At 46.5% G+C, this 19,669-nt stretch overlaps 1 protein-coding gene across 5 annotated transcripts in view; it reads left to right on the forward strand.

Moving 5' to 3' along the window:
• The window catches only part of MTHFS (methenyltetrahydrofolate synthetase), a 36,176-nt gene that overhangs the window by 7,315 nt on the left and 9,192 nt on the right, over positions 1-19,669 (forward strand). The gene's annotated exons all lie outside the window — the stretch shown is intronic.

Here is a 19,669-nt window from a genome sequence, read left to right on the forward strand (position 1 = left end):
GTGATTTGAGAGGGCTCTCTCCTCTCTGCTGTCCCGTTCAGTGCTTTGCTGCCATTTCGATGTCCCACTGACCCCAGATTTCAGTATGTCTGGCTTCACCCTTCTTATTCTCTGTGTCTTTCCCCTTCCTATGGGTAGACAGTTTGCGAGACTGTGATTATCATATAATATCACATATCACATATTATATATCATGTGTTTCCACCACCCATCCAGTTTTCGGATATCGCCAGATTTTTCCTTGTAATGTTTTTATCACCTGCCTCTAATCCCAGTTATGGGGGGAATCTTTTGTCTACAGTTTTGATTCTTCAGATTAGTTCCATTGGAATAAACTCCAGATCGGTTTCTTGGACATAATAACTTTCCTGAAATTCATTTTGTGGCAGGTCCGCCACCCTGTTTGGGCCTCTCCCTGGGCAGACCCCAGCTCCCACTAGGTGATTTTTGCCAGCCGGAGGGACACTGAATACAGTTTACGTATGGAGGTCACTCTCTGGTCCTCCTGTCCTTCCCTGTAGACTCTCACTTCTCTCTGGTGCTGTCCTTCTTCTTCAGCCATAGGGGTCAGCTGGACTACCATGTCTGGAGCCCAGAACACAGATGGGAATCACATAGGCCTGGGCCTGAGTTCTAATTTTGCTCCTTTCTACTGTATGGCTAGAAAGGTCACATGTAGCCTTGAAACCTCAGACGTCTTGAGACCCTGGGGATGGATGTCACGGCTACCTTGTAGTGCAATGGGGAAGCTGGCAGGGGACCATGGTGGTGGCCTGCTCCGTGTGGGCACCTGTCTGGCTACTTTGTATTGTGTACTGCTGTTGACCTGTCTCCCGAGAGTGTGCTGTGTGCCCCACGGTGACCCTGTGCCCGCTGTCTCTCCGGGCTGGGGTGTCTCATGGAAGTGTCTGTTAGTCCAGTGCTTGAGAGTGTTGCCTTTGACTCAGGCCGACCTGAGTTTGAATCTAGGCTTTACTGTTTGGACAAGTTACGTAACATCTTAAAGTACGAATTTCTTTCATGTGAAAATTGCAGATAATGGCAGTGCCTGTGTTGAGAGGATGGAGTGGAATGTGTGTGAAGTGCCTAGCATGCTCCTTTGTGTAGTTGGGGCTCAATGTGTGGCAGTTGGCCATTTGTGAGCTCAGCTGCCTTTTCTTTTTCTTTCTTTTTTTTTTTTCCAGCTGCCTTTTCTAAACCTTCCTTGGCTGCACCCAAAACCTCACTCCCCTCCTGCTCTAATGCCCACTCACCTGGCATCTAACATATACCTTGTATTATTTCTCCTTGGGGATACATTTCTTTTATTGCTGTTAGACTTTTTTGTAAAGATTTATTTATTTATTTGAGAGAGAGAGAGAGTGTGCGCATGCGTACGCATGCAAACAGGGGGAGGTGCAGAGGGAGAAGGAGAAGCAGACTTCCTGCTGAGCATGGAGCCCAACATGGGTCTCGATCCCACAACCTCAAGATCAAGACCTGAGCCAAAATCAAGAGTCAGATGCTTAAAGTGACCAAGCCACCTAGGTGCCTCTTATTGCTGATAGATCCTATGATATTGTGACTTACAATAAGAAATATACCTATTTGGTCTTTGGCTCTGGTTTCTGGCACGGAGGCTTCTAAAACCCCTGTAATTTCCTTAGTGATAAGAGTGATAAACATGTCTCGATTTTAATAAAAACATCTTTCAATGCCACCCGGGTTTGTGTCAATGAGATGACAGTTGGAAGGCACTGAAGGGTGGGGGCTGTTAGTGGGAGGAGCGAGTTGTGTCAGCAAGGTCTGGGATTCCCAGTTTAGGGATGCCAGTGATCAGTTATGTAATCCATTCTGTCTATGCAGCGAAGCCTCAGCATGACCTGACAAGGACCGGTTAGCTCCCTGCTTGGGGAACACCTGGCCCTGGTCACAGAAGCTCCGCCCCCTCCCCACACCTGCCCTCTGTGCCCCTTCCATCTGGATATTCCCGAGTGACCACTTTCATGATCATCCAGTACTCTAGTGAGGGAAATGTCTCTCTAAGGTCGGTGAGCAACTCACAGGCCCAGGGAGGGGCCATGGGTCAGAGGCACAGATGACCACTAGGACTTGTGATTGGTGTCTGAGAGGGGACAGTCTTGGGGGACCGAGTCCTCCCCCTGTGGATTCTGATGCTGTCTCCAGGTGGGCAGTGTCAGAATCGATTTAACTGTAGGACGTTGGCCGGTGTCAGTGAGTTGCTTGGTGGAAAGAACACACACCAGAGACTGGGATTCTGGAAGACCAGCCCTCCTGATTCCTCGTGCTCTGAAGGCATCATGTGGTGCTCATTGTAGACTTGAGTCGAAGTTTGTAGAGGTGGGGCCAGTACTGAGATTATCATGAATCTCGAGAACACTTATGTAAATTGACAGATGAGCAGTGTTTTATATCCCTTCAAGGAAAGTCAGGTTTTAAAAATAATTAGAAGACATACACAGGGGCACTTAGACAAGTTTGTCAGAAATAGCTGTTGTATAAGACACTAGGAGTTTTTATTTGGTGTTTGTGACTGAGGGGTTCACATCAGTCTTGGGCTGCAGGGACCTTGGAACTGGTCTTGTCCTGGTGCTGGTTTGGGGATGCTGCAGAGCTAAGGTCGACGTGGAGTGTGACAGCCACCTGTCTGCTCTTGGTGCTGCACCTGGTCGGGCGCTGAGTCTGCACGCCGACCTCGGGTCTGTGGGTCTCGGCTTATGTAAAAGATGGTGGTACCTGGCAGGTGTACCAGGGAGTCTGCACGTACCAGGCTCTCAGTGCTCTCTGTGTCAGGGAGGGGGAGAGAGGAGCCGTGGATGGACTGCTGCTGGGCCAGGTGAGTGGGGTGTGTGGCTTGTGCTCTGGAAACCCGTGTCCACGTCATAATTCAGAACTGGATTGTGTCTCTCAGATCACAGGGCCGAGTGAACCCTGGAAAGGCATCTGGGATTATCCAGCAGCACCGTGAGGACTCCCAACACGAGTCTCTGGAGGCAACTGGCACAATGTGAATTTTTTTGTGTGTTTAATTTTCCTAAGCCAAGAAATAAGTAGTTCTAACATCTTTCGTGGTTTGATGTTCTGGTGGGATGTATGGCAACAGCTTGTGCTCTTACTGGAAGTGGTGTTTCTAGACCTTTAATGTGTCTCTTCTTCTTCACAGAAATCCCCTTCACTCATTTTACATGGACTTTCACAATAAGTTGTCAGGACTAAACATCAAGTAGCTGTAGTTGGGAGGGCATCCCCTGTGGTGGTGTGGGGGTTTGGGGTGACCTGTGTGTGGGCTAACAGCTGCCCCCAGAGGTCGGCTCCGCAGGATGGGGAGGAAGCCCCACAGTCTTCATGCATCTTCATGGTGTTCACATAGGTGGCCGGGACTGCCTGAGGGCACATGGGCAGTTGATGAGGTTGGTCATCTGTTCTCCTGCTTCCCCTCCAGTTCCTATGGGAGGGCCAGTTCTCTTCCCAGTGCCTCACTCTTGAAGATGCTGGACCAACAGGCGGGCTTTCTCTGCTTCGGCTACATTCTGCATGAGCGACCTTCATGGAGTGGGCACCCTGGGGACTGGGTTCCTGGGCACACTGTCCTGCTTTCCCATGGAGGAACCTGTGCTCAGTCACTGTATCTGAAAGCACACTGGTCTTCAAGTTCAGATACCTTTTTTTTTTTCCTTAAAGATTTTGTTTACTCATGAGAGAGACAGGCAGAGGGAGAAGGAGGCTCCCTGTGGAGAGCCCAATGTGGGACTTGATCCCAGGACCCCAGGATCACACCCTGAGTCAAAGGCAGACGCTCGGGATCCCTGGGTGGCTCAGCGGTTTAGCGCCTGCCTTTGGCCCAGGGCGCGATCCTGGAGACCCGGGTTCGAATCCCACGTCGGGCTCCTGGTGCATGGAGCCTGCTTCTCCCTCTGCCTGTGTCTCTGCCTCTCTCTCTCTCTCTCTCTCTCTCTCTCTCTCTCTCTCTGTGACTATCATAAATAAATAAAAATTAAAAAAAAAAAAAGGCAGACGCTCAACCACTGAGCCACCCAAGTGCCCCAGACACTTTTTTCCAGTCACTGTCAGGTAAACACACAGGAAGAACCTCCAAGGCATTTGTTTGAGTGACAGGTGTGTGCTCTGTAGGCTTCTGGGTTCTGTCCCAGGACTGTCTGCTTTATCTTTTGCAGGACAACTTCAGAGCATATTCTCGGTTCACAGCGTGGTGCTGTTCCCTTGTTAACTCCCAGCCCGTTCAGATTAAAAGATCATTTTATAGAGGTCATGGCCTGTTCTTGCCTTGACACACGATTGGGTTTAGCACTCTACGCTCTTGTGATGATGCATCTGGCATCCTGGCCCCCGCCTTGGCGTCACTTCCACGACTGGCCCAGGTCACTTGCAGCTCCTCATCCCATATCTTCAGGGGCTCAAACTCTTTCTCTTATTCAGTTTTTATTTTCTGGCCTTTAATAAAAACATTAGAGTGTTTATCAGGCTTATGGCTGTTTCTGTAGACGTTCAGCTCAGAGTAGATGCAGACTTTTTCATAGGGATTTGAATTAGGAAAAAGGAAATTGTTTTTAGTTTAGCCTTGCGATCCTTCAAGGGAAGCCTGCGTGCAAACAGGTGCCACTGTGGGTCCATGTGCCTGCAGACAGCGCCTTATCTTGCCCAGGTGCTTTCCTCGTCTGTCCGTCTGTCGCCCCCAGGGGTTAATGGACAGTCGCAGGCACACACCCAGGTACTCCGTCACCTCCCTCTGGGTCACCTGTCCTGCGGGCAGGAGCCAACACTGTCTGTTTCTGTGAGTGCCGTCAGCAGCGAATGCAGCCTGTCTATATTCTTCATGATAATGTCTCAGAAGGTAACAACATTGGATGTTCCTTTATGATACGTTATGATGTGTTCTTTCTTGAAAAAAGGCTTAGAGAATTTCTCCCTTGAGACACAAGGGTAAGAGGTACATGAAATGAAATCTCCCCTTTGCCTGTCATGACCATATGTGCCAGGCTGCCGTTCTGCAGACACAGGGACTCAAGCTCTCATCTCGACTGTATTCCTCTTGTGCCTGAAACAGAAGTCCACCTTCTGTAGTGGGATAGTAGAAAGAGGACAGAGGTGTGTCTGTCACTGTGCTTCCTCATTTTGAGGTCTCTTTGCTGTCATCCTGACGTGCCCCTGGTCTCTGTCAGCCCTTTGGGATCTTAATTGTCCATTTTTAAGGCTAAGCTGAAATGCTTCTCCTCCCAAATATAGTGACTTGGCTGCTGAATGGCTCCACATATGGTGCTGTCAATATCAGATAAATGGTACCTGTATGCACTTACTGTAAATACAACATAAGCGTGGCTTCAAAAACCATATGCTGTAAATCTGTCTGTCACCCCGAAAGTTTACTCCCACTCTCCTTATTATTAACTATTATCATTATGAGAATAATGCTGGCAACTGTCCCAGCTGACAGGCCATGCTGCTAGCTACAGGTGCACTGCCGTGTGGCCCGCCCCACCTCCAGAGTGTCGCCCACCTGGCTTTGCTGCATCTTTCCTCCTGCTCCCATTTAATTAACTTCTATTTTTTATCTTTTTTGATTATCACATCCCTACTCTCCTGTGGTTTCTTTTCTTTCTGACTCTTCTTCATTTATTTTCATTCTTTCCTGTTTGTTAATAAAAAACATTTAAACCTTCTAATTCTTTCTTCTGAGCGTAGCTTTAATGACATTCCATGGATTTTGACATGTCATGTACTTGGCCCCATTATCTTCTGTTTTATAACAATAGTACTGGATGCTTCACTGGCTCAGGAGGCAGCTAACGTAATTTTAAAAATTTCTAAACTGTTTTGACCACTTTGGAATTTCATTGCTCTGTATTAAGGGAGTATTGACACATAGAATTTATCATTTTCAAGTTGATTAGTGCTTTTTTTCTGGGTTACACGTTTTGCTTACTGCACTTGAGTTGAGAACTGCATTTGGCTCTAAGAAACAAACCCTGTGGGATGGGCTTTACACAAGGAAAGGAGTTACTTTTATTTTCATGCCATGAGGACTTTAGCAGCAGTGGTGGTTGGTATCGGCCCCCTCAGGATAAGGATGCCAAGTGTGCATTGGTCTTCCTGGCCTTCTTCCTGTGGTTACAGAACAGCTGCACAGATCCAGCCATCACGTCTGTATTGGGCTCGAAGATGGAGGAATGAAGCAAGGGGCATTGGTTGAGTCTGCTTTAAGGAGCTTCTCTGAAAACCCATACATCTCATGGACTTAAACTCTGATGACTCCTGTCCATAAAGGAGGAGTAGGAATATACTTAAAAAAAAAAAAAAAAGTCCTTTTTTAAGAAGTCATGGTTCTGGTAATAAGGAAGTACAGGCAGGGTGGGTACCAGGTCGGTAGCACTTGCCGCCCATGAGTGTTGCGTAGGCTTGGAAAGTCCTGTCTGGGTGTGGGGACGGGGCGGGGTCTGTAGCAATACGTGCACACACAGATTGCCACACTTGTGAAGTGTGTTTCTGTGTGAAGGTAGGAGCCCAAGAGGGTTACCGTTCTGTCCTAGTGCAGTGAAGGTTTTGTTCATTTCTTTAATCGTTAACATGCTCTGTGTCTGTGTTTCTTAGCACTAGAGAGTTATCATCTGTTATGGTCAATTGTGCATTTTTTAAATGGAGGGAAACCAACCCTCTTTTTCCATGAAAAGGCTAATGTCCTGAATTTTTCCTTATTACCGATTTTGCTCCGTGCGTTTGAGTGTGCGTTTGGTTCCCCCTTACCGTGATCTTCAGCGCCCTGGTCTGTGGGCTGTGTCCCCTGTGAACAGCACGTGGCTGGGTTTCTGGATTGCTCTTGACTGGGAGTCGTTTCTTCCTTCCAGAGGGGAGTCGGCCTGCCCTCTGTTTCATGCTAACTGGTGCACTTGGCCTTCCTTCTGGTTACTTCTGCCATCTTGGATTCTATTTTGGGGGGAAAATGTGTTTTTCCACTTGCGTTCCTTTGTGTCCTTCCCCTCTAGAGCTTGGAGCTGCCCCCTTATGCCTGTTGGTTACTGTGAAACACCTCTCGAACCTTAGATTCTCATGAGCTTTATCCAGAGGACGTCTGTTAACTTTACTGCTTGTAAGAGATAAGAAAGTGAATGTGTTTATTCTTCCCAGCATTTATCAAAACAAATTGCCTTAAAGTGTAATGTTTTTGACATTTGGTTATTTTCTTAGTACGTTAATAAAGGACAATCTTTTAAACTCAACTCTAAATTCTCCTGGGTCCATGGTTCGCTACTTCTGCTTTTAAAGCATCCCTTCCTCATTCTTGATTTCTATATTTTTATTGTTTTTCTGGTCAGATGGAGTATGCCTTTACATGAATTTTTCCAGTGTGGTATTTTCACAAGGCTTTTATTCTTGAAGCTGGCCCTCTGTGTACACTGGTGAATTCTTGCACCCAGATAGAATTCTTGGGTCGCCCTGGTTTTTCCACTCATCATTCTAGACCAGGGAGCTGCACACATTTTCTGTCCGGTGCCGTGTAGTAAATGTGAGAGGCTTGCAAAAGTCTTGCCATGGGGTTTGTGGACTCCTGAGTGAGGTTGTGGTTCCATGACTCAGGAGGAAGGGCAGAGTGGATGCAGGAGGGGAAGGGGTGTTTGGATGGACAGCCCCAGGCCGGCTGTGACCTGGCGGGTGGTTTCGGGCTGACTCCGTGTCGGGGACTCACAGGCCTGGTGAAGAATCATGCATGTGCTACATTTGGGGTTGAACCTCATTCCGGAAGTTTTGGGGAAATCCCGAAATACTTTAATTGGGGGAGTGATGTGGACAGTCTGTGTTTTACAAAGATCATTCTGCCAGCTGTAAGGGGGGTGGGCTGGGGAGACAAAGACCAAGGAGACTGGGAACCTGAGGGAGTAGGAGGGAAGAGAACTGACTGTCCCTGGAAGGATAGAGAGGACACACGAGTTCTGATGCACAGCGTAGTTGTAGGCCCTGGTGACTGAGCACTCCAGGCCGCGGGGGCACAGCCTGGCTCTGCCTTCAGGGTATGGTCCTATTAACTGAGCCAGGGGTCAGGAGGTCTGGGGGCAGGGGCTGAACCCTGTTGAAGTGGCTCTGGGGCCTCCAGGAGATGCTGTAGGTAGCTAGTGGGATGCATAGGTCAGGAGGTTAGGAAATAGTTACTGATGTAGGAGTCACTTCAGCATGTCTCCACTGCACCATGGTAAAACCCGAGGCTATAAAACGGGAGCCAACGGTAGATGAGGCTGTGACAAACATGGGCCAGACGTAGTCGTTTCCCTCTCTAGATGAGGTTTTCTCAGATTGCGTGTTTTTGATGTTATTTCTTAGGTTACTATAGTTTGTGAAAGTGGAGAGAAAAACATAGATATACATTTGGAAAGGGTTAGCTGCAAGGAGAAGAGAGAACCCTGAAGTCCATGGAAATGGGCGTTAGCAATGTGCTAGGCGTCAGAGGCCACAGATAGAGTCTTTTTTCACATGCCTGCTTTTGCCACCGAAAAGGCAAGAGGGAAGGGTTCTGGAGTAAGGAGCCGTGTCTCTGGGCGAGACAATCTTTCGTTAGGACTGATGCGATGGATGGACGCAGCTAGTGAGATGCACAAGAACCGCCCTGCCACTTACCCGGATGCTTGCGGTTCCTCTGTCCCCGAGTCATCGTTAGCTGTGCGTTAGCTGCACATTCAGTTGGCAAAAAAGTACAAGGAAAAGCCACCCCTGGGCAAGACTGGCATCTCTTGTGTACCCTGTAGGCTTGACAAGTAAAATTAAAAAATGCTGAAGGCAAGGATGATTTTATATATGTTACTTGTTTGTTTTTTGCTGGTGGGAAGGTGGCTTATCTGCGTGCATGCCACCAATCCTGACGTAAGGATATGGTCTTGGAGTGAAAGAAGACCTGGAATGTATGGAGACTGATTCTCAGCAGGTGTCCTGGTCTATCCATGCTAACCATACCCTGTTTCCGTGTGGTTTGTTGTGTACGAGACAGATGAGAAAGGACAACCCCAAGTGGTAGAGCAACGGTTCCTTCATACCTTCGTGAGTAATTACACGCTCAGGGTAAATCATCCCAGTGGTTTTGTAAGGGAGATGCAGAGGAGTCAAAGTCTACCCTCCGTCAACGCCCCCCCCCCAGACCCGAGCACCAGGAACATATTTGGGTACCCTTCTCTCTCCGTACGTGTGCATTCTTTTTAAAAACTGTATGCACATCGGATGATGCTCTATATTCTGTTTTATGTTTTGGTTTTTCACTTGTTAGTAAACCTTAGAATTACTTGCATACCTACACATGGTGATCTGCCTTAGTGTTTTAAATGGTTGTGTAGCATTGAGGTACTCTAATTCTTTTAACCAATCCTCCATTAGTGGACATTTAGATTGCTTCCATTTTTAAAAATATTACCAACAACAGCAGAAAGAGCACCCTGATATATTTTAGCATACCTACACAAATAACTCCAGATGGTCAGCTCTCAGCAGTGCCATGGGGACAGAGTCTAAATTTTTTTTTTTAATTTTTTATTTATTTATGATAGGCACACAGTGAGAGAGAGAGAGAGAGAGAGAGAGAGAGAGAGAGAGGCAGAGCACAGGCAGTGGGAGAAGCAGGCTCCATGCACCGGGAGCCCGACATGGGATTCGATCCCGGGTCTCCAGGATCGCGCCCTGGGCCAAAGGCAGGCGCTAAACTGCTGCGCCACCCAGGGATCCCCAGAGTCTAAATTTTTATAGATGTTTTGATATTGCTTTCAGAATAGGCTGTGCAACTTTGCACAGCCACCACCATCCTGGAAGAGGATTGTTTCCCTTCACTGGATGGATGGACAAGTGAAGGCAATAATGAATGTCCATGCACTCATGGTCAGTCCCCTGTGGTATGGCAGTCACAGGCGATGCCCTAAAAAGGCCGCACGGGAGGTGGGGACCTGTGGCCACTGGAGTTCAGTTTACTGAGGAAGAGAGGGTGAGCAGTGATTAAGTGGGGCGGGGCGGGGGGGTTGGCCTCCGAGGGAGCTGGGTTTAGTCTCTTGTTCTGTCGCAGACTGGTTGAGTGGACTTTGAGAGTCCTCTCATCCCTCTGAATCAAGGCTCCTCATTTGGAGATGCAGATAATGGTGCTTGCTCTACTGACATGATGTGAATAAGAAAATTTGGATAAGGTGTGTACAGTGCCCGTGATGTAGTAAGCACTTGGTGGCAGCAGTGATGCCCATCGCACGTGGGACGGTGGTTTCAGGCCTGGCGACAGTGACCTCCATGGGGAGCATTGTAGGGGCCCAGGGCGGAGGAGGGCACTCTTTGTCTGACATGTCTGGGGAGACGTAGCTGAGCCAGGTCTTCATGTGTGAGTCATGGGTCACCATGAGATGGTGTTGCAGGAAATACAGCAGTAAGATTCCCAGGACAGGTGCGTGACAGGTGCGTGACCAGCAGGAAATCCACTCTAGTAGAAATTGGTTAGCAGTCTCAGAAGAAACCCATTGGGGCATCTAATGACCCATGCTGCTTGAATTCTCAGCCTTCGAAAGGGACTTGGTGTTGTTGACTCATCATTGTTTCTGGTTTTGTGCTGAAGAATGAATGAAAAGAGGAATTCCCCAATCTTGTTTTATTTTATTTTTTTTAAGATTTCATTTATTCATAAGAGACACACACACACACAGAGGCAGAGGCACACAGGCAGAGGGAGCTCAACGTGGAACTTGATCCCAGGTCTCCAAGATCACGCTCTGGGCTGAAGGCAGATGCTTAACCGCTGAGCCACCCAGGCTGCCCCCAATCTTGTTTTAATCTCCTTCTTCCTTCTTTAAAGAATTGCAGTGATTAACATGCGTGCCTTATGGAAAATGTGAAAATACATAATGGCTATATGTTTTTTAATCTGCCTTTCATAAAGTACTGTTCGTTGCCCTATTTATTTTGGGGAATAAATATATATATATTTTTCATCATTTTCTTTCCAGTTGGTAACAGTTCTTTTTTTTTTTTTTTTTTTTTTATTGGTGTTCAATTTACTAACATACAGAATAACACCCAGTGCCCGTCACCCATTCACTCCCACCCCCCGCCCTCCTCCCCTTCTACCACCCCTAGTTCGTTTCCCAGAGTTAGCAGTCTTTACGTTCTGTCTCCCTTTCTGATATTTCCCACACATTTCTTCTCCCTTCCCTTATTTTCCCTTTCACTATTATTTATATTCCCCAAATGAATGAGAACATATAATGTTTGTCCTTCTCCGACTGACTTACTTCACTCAGCATAATACCCTCCAGTTCCATCCACGTTGAAGCAAATGGTGGGTATTTGTCATTTCTAATAGCTGAGTAATATTCCATTGTATACATAAACCACATCTTCTTTATCCATTCATCTTTCGTTGGACACCGAGGCTCCTTCCACAGTTTGGCTATCGTGGCCATTGCTGCTAGAAACATCGGGGTGCAGGTGTCCCGGCGTTTCATTGCATTTGTATCTTTGGGGTAAATCCCCAACAGTGCAATTGCTGGGTCGTAGGGCAGGTATATTTTTAACTGTTTGAGGAACCTCCACACAGTTTTCCAGAGTGGCTGCACCAGTTCACATTCCCACCAACAGTGTAAGAGGGTTCCCTTTTCTCCGCATCCTCTCCAACATTTGTGGTTTCCTGCCTTGTTAATTTTCCCCATTCTCACTGGTGTGAGGTGGTATCTCATTGTAGTTTTGATTTGTATTTCCCTGATGGCAAGTGATGCAGAACATTTTCTCATGTGCATGTTGGCCATGTCTATGTCTTCCTCTGTGAGATTTCTGTTCATGTCTTTTGCCCATTTCATGATTGGATTGTTTGTTTCTTTGGTGTTGAGTTTGATAAGTTCTTTATAGATATTGGAAACTAGCCCTTTATCTGATATGTCATTTGCAAATATCTTCTCCCATTCTGTAGGTTGTCTTTGAGTTTGGTTGACTGTATCCTTTGCTGTGCAAAAGCTTCTTATCTTGATGAAGTCCCAATAGTTCATTTTTGCTTTTGTTTCTTTTGCCTTCGTGGATGTATCTTGCAAGAAGTTACTATGGCCGAGTTCAAAAAGGGTGTTGCCTGTGTTCTTCTCTAGGATTTTGATGGAATCTTGTCTCACATTTAGATCTTTCATCCATTTTGAGTTTATCTTTGTGTATGGTGAAAGAGAGTGGTCTAGTTTCATTCTTCTGCATGTGGATGTCCAATTTTCCCAGCACCATTTATTGAAGAGACTGTCTTTCTTCCAATGGATAGTCTTTCCTCCTTTATCGAATATTAGTTGCCCATAAAGTTCAGGGTCCACTTCTGGATTCTCTATTCTGTTCCACTGATCTATGTGTCTGTTTTTGTGCCAGTACCACACTGTCTTGATGACCACAGCTTTGTAGTACAACCTGAAATCTGGCATTGTGATGCCCCCAGATATGGTTTTCTTTTTTAAAATTCCCCTGGCTATTCGGGGTCTTTTCTGATTCCACACAAATCTTAAAATAATTTGTTCTAACTCTCTGAAGAAAGTCCATGGTATTTTGATAGGGATTGCATTAAACGTGTATATTGCCCTGGGTAACATTGACATTTTCACAATATTAATTCTGCCAATCCATGAGCATGGAATATTTTTCCATCTCTTTGTGTCTTCCTCAATTTCTTTCAGAAGTGTTCTATAGTTTTGAGGGTATAGATCCTTTACATCTTTGGTGAGGTTTATTCCTAGGTATCTTATGCTTTTGGGTGCAATTGTAAATGGGATTGACTCCTTAATTTCTCTTTCTTCAGTCTCATTGTTAGTGTATAGAAATGCCACTGACTTCTGGGCATTGATTTTGTATCCTGCCACGCTACCGAATTGCTGTATGAGTTCTAGCAATCTTGGGGTGGAGACTTTTGGGTTTTCTATGTAGAGTATCATGTCATCGGCGAAGAGGGAGAGTTTGACTTCTTCTTTGCCAATTTGAATGCCTTTAATGTCTTTTTGTTGTCTGATTGCTGAGGCTAGGACTTCCAGTACTATGTTGAATAGCAGTGGTGAGAGTGGACATCCCTGTCTTGTTCCTGATCTTAGGGGAAAGGCTCCCAGTGCTTCCCCATTGAGAATGATATTTGCTGTGGGCTTTTCATAGATGGCTTTTAAGATGTCGAGGAATGTTCCCTCTATCCCTACACTCTGAAGAGTTTTGATCAGGAATGGATGCTGTATTTTGTCAAAAATAATGGTTAATGAACCTCTAGTAACAGTTCTTTATTAAATTTAGCCATTAGTCTACCATACATACTGTAAATATTCTTTTCATTTTCTTTTTAATTTTGTGTATATATCTGTTTTGAGGAATATAAATGTATTAAAATCTTATTAGTGAAATCAGTCTTTTCCTTTATGATTTTCTGCCTTTGGCTTCATTTTTAGGGAAATTTTCTTCATTCTGGAGAATATATAAATTTATGTTTTATCCTAGTACTTTATTTTTTTCAATGTTAAAATATGAATTCCTTTTGAATATGTCATATGTTGAGGTATAGGAAAGGAACCTAAGTTCTTATTTAAAAAAATAGCCATGTGTCACAACAGCATTTAATAAATAATCTACTCTCTTTCCTCTACTTTGAAGTGCCACTGTTTTCATGGCCTGCATTCTTGCCTATTTTTGGGTCTGTTCCTGGGCATGTTGGTCTTCTCCACGGTTCTCTGCCTTCCTGGCGCTGGCTCATGATGTGTGCAGCTGTGTGTGCTCCCCCGGTGCACTGTGATGCCTCGGAGAGGGGGTCTGGGTCTCTGCAGTACCTAGTTTAAAAAACTTAGCCGACTGTTCTGAACCATTGATTTTTGAGATTCACTTTAAAATTATCTTGGCAGTATCCCTTTAAAATTATCTTCTGTTACACGTTATGAGAAATCCAAATCTTGTAGGATTTTGGTTGGAATTGTGTTAGATTTTTTTATTAGTTTGTGGGAAATAAACTTCTTTATACATCGAGCTATCTGTAGGAGCATGGCCTCTTCCGTTGTCCCAGGCTCCTTCTCTGGTCCTCTGTTGATGTGTTTGCTCTGCATCATATTGTTTCTTCACATTGCCTGTTAAGTGCATTCCTAGGTGGTTAATAGTCATTGTTACCATGAACAGAACATTTTTCCATTGTATCATCACGTTCTTTTGTAGGAAAACAGGAACATGGTTTCAGATTTCCAGATGGAAACAGAAGTCCTTTTATCTTTTTTTTTTTTTTTTTTAGATTTTATTTATTTATTCATGAGAGACACAGAAGGCAGAGACACAGGCAGAGGGAGAAGCTGGCTCCTCGCAGGGGGCCTGATGCAGGACTTGATCCCAAAACCTCGGGATCATGCCCCAAGCCAAAGGCAGATGCTCAACCACTGAGCCACCTAGGTGTCTCCAGAAGTCCTTGAAATCATGCTAAAGTTATTTTCTTCAACATTTTCTTAAGTCCTAGGAAATCAAGTCAATTTCATAAGAAGCCTGCATCGCTGATGACATGTTTTCAAAGTGAAGTGTGCAATGCTGGGTTTCTAAAGGCTGCTAGATTTCAGGGCGCTGAGCGGTTCCCCAGTTTATAGGAGATATCAGCGAGGGTCTGTGGTGGTGGCTTTATCTGTAGAATCCCGCGTTTCACCTCCTCATTTGGTGAACTGGCACAATGGGGGCACAACAGGGGACTTTGGAGACCCTCTGAGTCGGTCTGTCTGTCCTGCAGCCAAGGGAGCAGAAACAGGCTGGAAAGGACCAGTCCAAGGTCACACAGGCACGTTGGGGGGAGGCCAAAACCCAGATTCTTCTTGTCCCCAATTGACGGTAAAAATCAGCCACCAAAGTCACAGAGGAGAGGAGAGGTTCAAGCCCAACAGAGAAGTTATGCAACAGAGAAGCATGCAGTTCAATTTGGGGAGATATATATTTAGAGATTCTTAACAAATAGGATGTTAGGTTCTTGAGTTATAATAGTTGGGTGAAACAAACTGAAACCAGCTAACTTTTGTTACCCTAATGTAGAATTACTGGATGTGATCTATTATCGTCCCATCCTTCCTCCTGACTGGGTAACACTTGTGTGTGGCCACTAGAATAACTCCGCACAGCCTCACTTGCCACGTCAGCAGGAGTGCCTGTGAACCATTCTGTTGCACCTGTGTCAGAACCTACCATCAAGGAGTCTGTGATCTTTTCCAGGAAAGACAATGAGCAATAGAAAAGTGTTTTGTGTTACACGTTATGAGAAATCAGGGCAAGGAAGCTAGATATACATTTACGGGCAGCATTAGACCACGTTAGGAAGTGGGCAAGATACGCGTTTCAGAGAAATCCCCTTCCTGTAGCCCGCCGCTCCACCTTCTCTAGGTCTGCTTGCAGAGAGTGTAGGGGGTGTTTAATCTGTAGGGCGGAGGCGGTACTGCTTCCTTGACACCAATGCCCCCTGGGCTTGGTGGGGTGTGGGCGAGAGCTCCTTGTGTTGGTCGGAAGGTGAAGGAGGTCAGAGAAGCTTGAGTCTTAGAGGAATGGTAGGAATCACCAGGGCGCAGACACTTGGCAGGCAGGACGTGTGGGGAAGTCTGGAAAGCATGTTTGTCAAGGCAGGCAGTGAATAGGTTATATAGATCCCCCTCTACTGAGGGAGTGTGTCCCACGTCCCTTGGGGACCCCTGCCTACACCCCCTCTCAGCACCCCAAATATATGATGTTCATTCATATACGTACATACATAGGATGAAGTCTAGTTAATACATCAGGCATAGAGATGAACAACAGGAACCCACAATGAAATACACAATTATAACAATATACTGTAATAAAAGTTACATGGATGTGTGGTGTCTCTCGCTCTCAGGATACCTGTGATTCTGTACTCAGCCCTCCGGCGACGGGAGAGTATGCAGAGCCTATGTGAGGAGCGGTGAGGGGAGGGCGCAGTTGCTGTGAGCGCTAGGCTGCTGCCACCATCTGGTACTGCATCTTGGGGGAAAATCACCTGCTCATGGCCTATGGTTGACCATGCAAGTGAAGGGGCAATCACTCTGTTATCTTTAGAACTTAAGGTCAATCAGAGGAAGGCAAGATTGAGAGTAGATTGGGGCTGATTTGGTTTTAGATTTTTTGAGTTGGAGGTCCCAGCAGGAGATAATTTTTTCTAAACATTTTTGAAACTTTTAATTTTGAAATAATTTATAAAAATAGTAGCGAGAGGTCCTGTGTTCTCTTCACCCAGCCTCCCTCCATGGTAACATCTCACAAAACTGCAGTAGAGTAGCAGCACCAGGGCATGGAGTCTTGCAGTAGCCTTCCAGCCTGACTCAGTGTCAGCCGTCTACATGTGTACTTCCCGATGTGCAGGATGCGTATGCGCATCTCAGTGCGCTTGTGCAATTGGACAGATTTATGTAACTACCACACAAATGCAGGACTTTCACTGCTATAAAGTCCTTTGTGCCACCCCTTCTAAAGATTTAAGAAGCTTTAGAGGAAATCCAGTTTTCTTGCTGGTTAAGTGGGGATATGTCGCTGATGTCCAGGGTCAGGGATAGGTTTGTGGCCTAGAGACCTGGCTGCCCAGGGCGCTCCCAGAAGACCTTCTTAGGTGTTGTTGATAGCACATGGGAAAGGCTGGCTGGGTTTTTATTTTGTGTGTGTTTGTTTTTGTTTTTAATGAGAGAAAATGAGCAGGTGAAGCAGCAAAGGGAGAGGGAGAAGCAGGCTTCCACTGAACAGGGAGCCCGATGTGGGACTTGATCCCAGAACCCCAGGATCATGACCTGAGCCAAAGGCAGATGCTCAGCTACTGAGCCACCCAGGTGCCCTAAATAAAGCCCTATTAAAAGAAAGAGAGACTTGGTGCAAAAGCAGGTGACAGGCCAGATTTGACCCTAGGCCAACCCCTGTACTTGGGTGGGGGGAACCCCCGCTTCTTCCTCTTTGGTCCTTAGCACCTTGCTTGCTGTCCTTCACACAGGAGGCAGTTTTGTTGTTGTTTAGGGTGATGGTAATGATGATTTAAAAAATGCAAATCCAATTATCACTTCCTCCCGACTTTTAATAATTTAGTAAGACTTGGGCTTATTTTCTATATACCATGCTAACTAGCTTTGTGATATAATAAAAGATAGATCTAAGAAAAGAGCTAACATGTTGGCAGTACATCTTTGAACGGAGACTCAACATTTTTCTGAGTGTTCATAAAAATATTTTTCTAAAGGAAAATAGCTTTGCTCTGATTATAAGGATAGGATATACTTGAGCAGAGCAGAGAAATATAAAGAAATAACAAGCAAGCTGAATTCCCCAAACCTGGAGGTAAGCACAATTGCAGGCATGTGTAAAGCTTTGCTGAACCGTCAGCGTGGCCCCTTCCCGACCCCTCCAGTGTCCGTCACCTGCATGGTGCTGGGGAGGGTCCCCCTGCATGCACCCCATAACAGGTGCCCTGGCTCCTGGCTCTTCAGCCAGCAGGAGGCACCCATGGAGACCAAAGGGTGCGGGAGGGTGAGGTGGATGTTTGCTCCCTCCTGCTCCCCTCTCACCCCAGTGCATCTTCTACTAAGAGCCTCTGCCCTGACAGCAGCCCCTCCCCCTGCAGCTCCCAGGGCCCAGGCTCCTGTACTCTTGCTCCCACCCCTCAGCCTTCAGGCCTGGAGCTGCCCTAGCTTCCCTTGCAGCACTGCCTGTGTGTTTGAGGGCGCAGGGGGTATACGCTGCCTACCCCCCTCTCAGCCCTCCCTGCCCTCTCCCTTACTCTGCTCTCACTTTCCTAGTTGGACTGTGCTGTGTGTCCCTCCCTGTGGCCCTAACCTGATGATACAGGGTGGTGTCCATGGACCCCCCCACCCCCACCCCCCGACACCCAGCTGAGGCCACTAAGGAGCACGTTCCTTGTCTGTTTTACCTCCCCAGGTGAGGAACAAAGGGCTTCCACCCACTGCAGGTGCTGGGAAATCAGAGCTCACATGCCAGCCCTGGCATCTACTGGCTGTGTGGCTTTGGGCAGGTCACATGCTCTCTTGAGCCTTGGTTTTCCCATCCGAGAAACAGGGAGAGTAACACCCCCCTCTTTGGGGCTGTTGGGGAGACTCCATGAGATTCTGCCCATTGAGGGCGCAGCACAGCGTCTGGCACATGGGAGATTTTTAAATGATGAAAGGGGTGCTTACAGAGTGACCCCACCTTCCCTGGTGTGCAGCAGATTCCCCTCCAGGTGGCTTTGGTGACAGGAAAGGCCCTGTGGAACAGGGAAAATGTCCCCGCAAAGCCGGGTTCAGGGACAGCGTGTGTCACAGTCCCCCTGGCTTCCTGCTTGGTACCGCCAGTACATTTCTAGCTGTGACAGCAGGTGGCTGTAGAGAGTCATAGCTGTCCTTGCAGGGGCCTTGTGCCACTAGGAGATCTGTGCAATCACCCCATCGTAGTCTTACTGTACAAGTTTTTGCATTAATTTGAGAAGAAATGACTTTCAGAGTCATTGTAAAGAGAACAGGTGTTATTTGTACCCAGAGTTTAGGAATGGCCGTGCTTACTGAGCACATGCTAGAGTCTTCACATGCTGTTTGTAGGTGGTAGTATTGTTTCCATCTCACAGAGAAGACACTGAGTTGTAGGAGGAGGTAAGTAATTTGATGAACATTTTTCTTCACCAGTAAGTGATAGTTAAGGGGCTCATGCACTGGCATCCTCTCTAGAAGTACGCTCACCTGCAGCATCATACCACTGCCAAGGCCCTTGTCCTACAAATGCTAGAAGGTCGATACTTCAAAAGGGTTTTAAAGAAATTTAGGGGGGGCGCCTGGGTGATTCAGTTGGTTAAGTGTCTGACTTTTGATTTTGGCCCAGGTTGTGATCTCAGGATTGTGAGCTCAAGCCCCATGTGTTGGGCTCCATGGTCAGCTGAGAGTCTGCTCGAGATTCTCTCTTCCTCTCCCTCTCTCTCTGCTCTTCCTTCTGCTCACAAGCTCTCTATAAGTAAATAAATACCTTAAAATAAAAAAGATGATTATTACTACAGTGTATTTGATTGTACATGGAGATCCCCAAATGGCCCAGCTGCATTGTGACCAAACACAGCAGAATGAATGAAGGTACATTTACAATGTAATAAAAAACCCAAACAGCTCTCTGCCTTAGGTGGTTTAGTTGCTTACTCCTTAAGAGCGGTATGCAACTGCAGGGAAATAAATGTTCGAAAATCCCGGTGGTTATATACAATGAGAAGCAGAGAATATTTGATGCTGTGAGCGCATAAACACTTTATCCCCTTGCATGCTCTGTACAGTGAAACCATGAAGAGGGAGTCAGGTGTGGGGGGGGTGGTTCCTGCTTCCATCTGTCCTTTCAGAGGCAACTATGGTGAGCTTCAAGCATCAGGTATTGATCTCTGGGAGTTCTGCTGCAAGAGCTGTCATGGATTATTGGTTTTGTATTTTATTTTAGGATTTCAGCTCGTTTGTGTTCCGGAGGCATGTTTCTAATCAGCTGTGGGGCTTGAGGAGTATCATGCAGCAGTTGGTTGACACTTGGTATTCAAGAGTGTAGGGACTCTCCACTTCCTAATATGCTTGTCCATCATAGGTTTCAGGTCAAGGCAATTTTGACTGATGTCTCCTAGCTACTAAGTGCCGGCACTGAGGTGCAGGCCCCACAGTGTGTTGAGAATCCTGTACACTCGGCCTCT

Source organism: Canis lupus, chromosome 3 (assembly GCF_011100685.1).
Source record: "Canis lupus familiaris isolate Mischka breed German Shepherd chromosome 3, alternate assembly UU_Cfam_GSD_1.0, whole genome shotgun sequence".
NCBI classification, from domain to species: Eukaryota; Metazoa; Chordata; class Mammalia; order Carnivora; family Canidae; genus Canis; species Canis lupus.